At 29.2% G+C, this 6,046-nt stretch overlaps 1 long non-coding RNA gene across 1 annotated transcript; it reads left to right on the top strand.

Moving 5' to 3' along the window:
• Positions 1-2,263: 2,263 nt before the first annotated feature.
• Positions 2,264-3,640, top strand: LOC121743330. Its single transcript, XR_006038242.1, has 2 exons — positions 2,264-3,008; positions 3,092-3,640. It is a non-coding gene; the product is annotated as an uncharacterized LOC121743330 (long non-coding RNA).
• Positions 3,641-6,046: the final 2,406 nt, after the last annotated feature.

The following is a 6,046-nucleotide window of genomic DNA, read 5'->3' as shown; positions in this document are numbered from 1 at the left end:
GTTTATTGTAAGGGTATATATAGCAATGGATATAGCAAGAATATGTTGGATAGAGTGGATCTTTAGACATGTGAAACATTGGTCGGCAAATTGGATAATCTGCAAACTAATGTTAATGTTGGTTAAGACAGATTGATTTGAAAGTAAATATATGTATTTGATTTTCATTAAAGTTTATCAACAATTTTACACATGCCTTATCCCTTGTGTGATATGCAGAATGAGGTTAGTAATTAAGGTGGCCAATATTTACGAAAATATTTTGCTCCGTATGAAAATCTTAGACACAGGTGGACACACCTTAATGGGCTCGAGGGATATAAGTGTAAATTTTTTATTCATTTTTCCTAGTGTCATTAGTGTCAAAATTGTTTGGAATTATTTCAAGCCCTTACTGAATTGATGTAAATGAAGACTAAATGTGAGAAATTGAATAATTATTTGGGGCTGAAATTAAAGAAAAAAAACAAAGAAAATTTGCTGCAGAATATGAGTATTAGTTTGAGAGAATAAGAAGAAGAAATTGTCAAATTAAGAATTACGAGAAAGTAAAAGAAAAAGTTGAGAAATTAGACTCAACAAAGCTCCTCCGAAATACATATATTCTCTATTCACCACAAAAGATGTCATTTTGTAAGATGACACGGAATTTTAGAAGATTTTGTTTTGTAAGTTGAATAGGAAAGATATAATTTTTATATTATGTAGTAAGAAAGAATATATTTTAAAAATGAAATGTGACATTTTTGTTAGACAAACTAAAAATAAATAAGATATTTTTTATGAAACAAAGAAAGTAGTATCGAACATCAAATCCCATATTTGTGCCGCCATAATAATATAGTCAACCGTGGAGCTACCCCTAATTTGTGTCCCAAATATCTAGCATATATGTAATGACAATATATCACTAGCTATGAGTTTACATTATAGTAGTATGATTTATAAAACAACGGATTGCCTAAATATATAATCCTATTACTATGATTTCTCTAATTCGTATTTTAACGAAATGAGGATCAAGCAAAATTAAACAAAATGATAAGTGTTATAACGAGCCATAAAAAAGGCCAAAACTTAAATCCTTCCAAGGAAATAAGGCATTAATTTAGTAATATTTTCATATACCTATGTTAATCCTTAAAAAGTAAAATCTCTCTAAGAACTGTATATTTTTAATCCAACGACTGAAAACGCAAACTATACAGAAATAAGAACGATCAAATTTCCCCAATTGCTATGATTAAAGGAGAATCACTTATAACGGGGATTCATTAAACATACAATAATTAGCTAGATTTGTGGTGAAATTTACAGGTGGGATTCTAACTCTTAGTGGAGAAATGTGATTAAATTGGAATTGATGTGATGTTCACAAGATGAACCAATGACCACAAAATTATGCAGACCCGTGACTACATTCGCATTAAACTTTGTGTAAATCCAGATGCACAAATCTATTGGCTGTACTACTTCAATCCTCGACCAATAATTATATGTTGAACGTTTTGTTTTTTGCCTATGTCAATTAGGTAGTGTTACACAAAATAAAATAATTAAAACTTGTCTTCCATAATTCTAAAGGTTTCTTTTCTACCCTTTCTTTTGTAGTTAAATAGTATTTATTTTTAAATATTTTATTAAAATTGAGTTATTCTCTTTTACGATAAAAGCAAAAAATTTAATACTGTATATCTCACTTTATTATCTCGTCTAGTTTATTCTCTTTTCAATAATCAATTTTTCCTCTTTCCTACTTTAGTAAAATTAAGTCCACATTTTTAGCACAAAAAATATTGTGTTACATGTATAAAGTCACTATATTCACGATGAAATTAACTGCATATTAAGAAACATATTTAAAAAAATTCAAAAATGTTTCTCTAGAGATTTGACCCCTGATCGTGTGCCTAGACGCATACAACACAAATTTTGCGATTGAATAGCTGGAAAGAAAGAAAATTTATTTGAATTATTTCATTAATATTAAAAAAAGTTATTTGAATTATTTTAAGCTATACATCTGGAAAGAAAGAAAAATAACGAAAATAACATTTATAACCAACTAAAGGATCAAGATTTGAATGTATGTAGTGTGAAGTGAACCAATTGAAATATGTTAGTACAAATTAACGAACGAATATATTGAAGGGATCTTGGACTGGTAGGTTAATTATGCATCCCGTGACATATACATCCAAAAAATTACGTTATATATATACTCGAAAATTCCAAAATTTCTTAATTTGTTTCATCAATTCAAGAGCGCTTACTACTTTAGTTCCCACTTGTATCCATAACTATAATTACATTTCATCTAATTTCCGGTTTCACAAACCCATGGGCTATGTCTCATCCCAGCATCCTGAATTTAAAGCTGTAAAGTTATATCCATGGAAGAGAACAAAGTAGTTTTAAGGTACATAGGGATTTCTTTTGTCATTGTATGTATACACGTTATTTTCTGATACATTTTTCTTTTATAGGTTACAAATAGAGTGAATTTAATAAATATTGTTCTCGCTGTTTTGGTCAAATATTCTAACATGTAGTTCACTCGATATTTTTACAATAAACTTTAACCAAGTACCCTTTTAATTTGCTCGGAATATTATGACTAGTTTCCGATGACATTTTTACTTGTAATAAAAGAAGATTATTTAGTTAATAAATCTTGTTAATAAATCTTGTCAAGTACGCGTTTTCTCAAAAAACTATATAGTATAAAAAAGAAGATTATTTAGTTAATAAATCTTGTTAATAAATCTTGTCAAGTACGCGTTTTCTCAAAAAACTATATAGTGACACAACCTAACATTAGTCAATTGTTTGGTAATATAGAGAAGGATTAATATTTATTTAAATTATAAAGTTTGGACAAATTCTAGTCTGTCCTATGTGTTAAAAGAGATCATATGGTTTCTGGAATGATATTCATCATATTAGGTTATTCTTTGGAGAAGAATTACACGCCTCTTTATAGGCTAGGAGATCACCCAATATATATGGTAAGCTATAATCATGCTAACCTAGTATTCTATACAAGGTATTTAAATCGATTACTAATTACAATACCAATCCTTGATTGCAGGAGATCAATTCTTGATTTGTGGGAATCTTCCTTCCAACACTCCCCTCAAGTTATGTAACGGGGTTACCGATACTCCTCGAAAAGATTGAGAATTTATGGCCTTTGTCAAGATGTCTGCTAATTGATCTTTTGACTTGACATAGGGTAGTTCCACAATTTTTGCTTCAAGTGTATCCTTTATGAAATGTCGATCAACCTTCACGTGCTTGGTCCGATCATGTTGATTTGGGTTCTCTGAGATGCTGATAGTTGCAAAAGTCGACATGGTTGAGGTGATTTGAGATCCAACTTTGTCATGAGCTTCTTAAGCCATAATACATATGTCAGTCCACTTTTTATCCCTCGAAATTCTGCTTCAGCACTTGAAAGTGCTACCACCTTTTGCTTTTCACTCCTCCATGCTATAAGGTTACCTCCTACAAAGGTAAAGTATCCTGTTTTGGACTTTCTGTCATTTGGATTTCCTGCTCAGTCTGCATCAGTGTACCATGTATCTCCAAATACTCATGTTTCTTAAATAAGACTCTATGTCTTATTGTTCCCTTCAAATATCACACTATTCTCATGACTGACTCCCAATGATCTTCTTGAGGTGCATGCATGAACTGACTTACTACTCCCTCGGTGTAGGCTAGATCTGGCCTAATATGGGATAGATAAATAATAAAAGGACCTAAAACGATATTATACAAATCTTCTCTTTTTCTTCTCTTTCTTCTTCCCTAATTCATTTCTCTTTCTTCCCTAATTCACTCTTCTTTATTTAATTGGTGTGCACAATTTGTAGGAAAAATTCTTTAATTTTTAAAAATAAGAGTAAAGTATGGTTCAATGTATTCACAATTTCATTATTAACAAAAAAATTATTCGTTAAATATTAGTAGATATAATAGTGTATCATGGTTTTATAAGAAAAACTTGTGTGATATTCAATCGCATAATTCAAACATTTATTTATTGAACAATTTGTTAGTGTGCATCATTCTTATTCATGACATTTGTTTCTTTTTTACAAAATAATCTTAGTAATGGGAGTAATAAAGATAAATTAAAAGGTTTCGTCTTCATAAGATCTTTAACTTCAGAAAAACATACCCAGTTATTTCGAGCTCGTTATATCACACTAAAAAACAAAGAAGAAATGGAAGATAGAACGAAGAAGAAATAGAAATCGAAGTAGAAAAAAGAAAGAAGAAAGGAAGATAAAGAAGAAGAAGAAATAGAAACTGAAGAAGAAAAAAGAAGAAAGGAAGAAGAAAAATCACACATTTGATGGAGTATCATTTAATTTAAATTTTGAAAAATACCCTTTATGGCTTAAAAATCACATGTTTAGTACCTAGGGATATTTTTGTCACCGGATATAATAAAAGATATAAAACAAAGATCAGGTATCAATTTTGTACAAAAGTGTAAGATCAGATACTATTTATGTAGTTCACGCTTAATGATATTCAACATGTCGAGTTTCATTAAAATATGTAAATTTTCTTTTCTTTTCCATTCTTCTTTTTTCTTTTCTTATTTTAACAAAAAAAATATCGTTTTGAACATCATTAAAAGACAACATTCTGTATATAAAAGGGACAGTTGAGAAAAATTGAAACTTCATGATTTAATATTAATAATTTTGAACTCGCTCTAGTAATCTTGTAGCCGTGTTTTTGGATATGATTTTACAACTTCAGCTTATAAAATAATAATTAGGATATCCAAAAACCTGACTACATGATTAATAGAGCGAGTCACACAATTATTCCCTTTGACAAGTAAAGTTGATTACTTAACTTAAGGTCGTCAATCAAAAACAAATATCATAAAATAGATTAATTAGACCCTTAAAAAGCTCACACTCTAGGGTAATCCTTTTTTCATGGGGACCCTTGGAACTCCCACTCATTTTTGAATTAACTATATATTTATTATTCGTACAGCATCTAATTGTCATTCCGTGGCCTAGATGGTTGAGCGGTTGGCCTAGCCCATTGGACGTCACTGCTTCGAATCCAGTTGGTGGCGTATTTGTTGTTGTTTTTTTGGATTTTCTCAAGCTATTAGCTAAATAGAATCATTCATCCATTAATTTATTTAAGATTTTTTATTTTCTATAGCTAGATTAATTCATTAGCTAATAATTAATTTATTCGTGTTTTTCACACAAGTAACTTTATATAATTTTGTTTATTTTTTATTTAGGTAAATATTGTTATTGTAGTAGTAATTTTTACAATCTAAGAATAAAAATATTTATTTACTTAACATTATATGCAATTATATCGTATTAGTAAATTTAATTATGATGTCATGCTTTTTATTTAAAATTATATTCTTCATTTATTTGAAGTTGACACTAACATCGTATGTAATTTAATTTATATTGCTCATTTTAAAATTATAACGTGTGCATTGTATTGTTCTATTTCATGCTTGTTTCTGGCATTATTGTTACTAAAAATACGCAACAATTATTAACGTTAGTTTGGATCCCTCAGTATCATAATCATGTGTCCGCCACTGCCTTAAACATATGGATCTTCTCCAATTCCCGTACATACGTTTGTCAACCAACCAAAAGCATTATCCCTTAATTTGAACAAAGTAAATGGAGTCTTTGTATATTAAAACTGAAATTTATATAAGCATAAAGTGCTATTTTCAATCCCTAGAATTCATATAAATTAGTTACTCATAGACAAAGTAACACAATTCATATTAAAATATCTATACATTAATCAACAACTAGATAAAACCCAAAAGGTAGAATCTTGAAGTTTTCTCGTCTTCTCTTGCTATGTTCCAATCTCCAATGATGGATGAATGATTATGGTAAAGGAGGATAAATATATGGAATTTTAAAGTTGAATTTAGGACATGTTCAATGAAATGATGCACTTTTTATTAACACTATAAATACATGCAAGTATATAGAGTAGAAATAGTATAGCTAAAGGTTAG

The sequence above is a fragment of the Salvia splendens genome, chromosome 8 (assembly GCF_004379255.2).
Source record: "Salvia splendens isolate huo1 chromosome 8, SspV2, whole genome shotgun sequence".
Taxonomy (NCBI): domain Eukaryota; kingdom Viridiplantae; phylum Streptophyta; class Magnoliopsida; order Lamiales; family Lamiaceae; genus Salvia; species Salvia splendens.
This window is presented reverse-complemented; position numbering and strand designations above follow the sequence as displayed.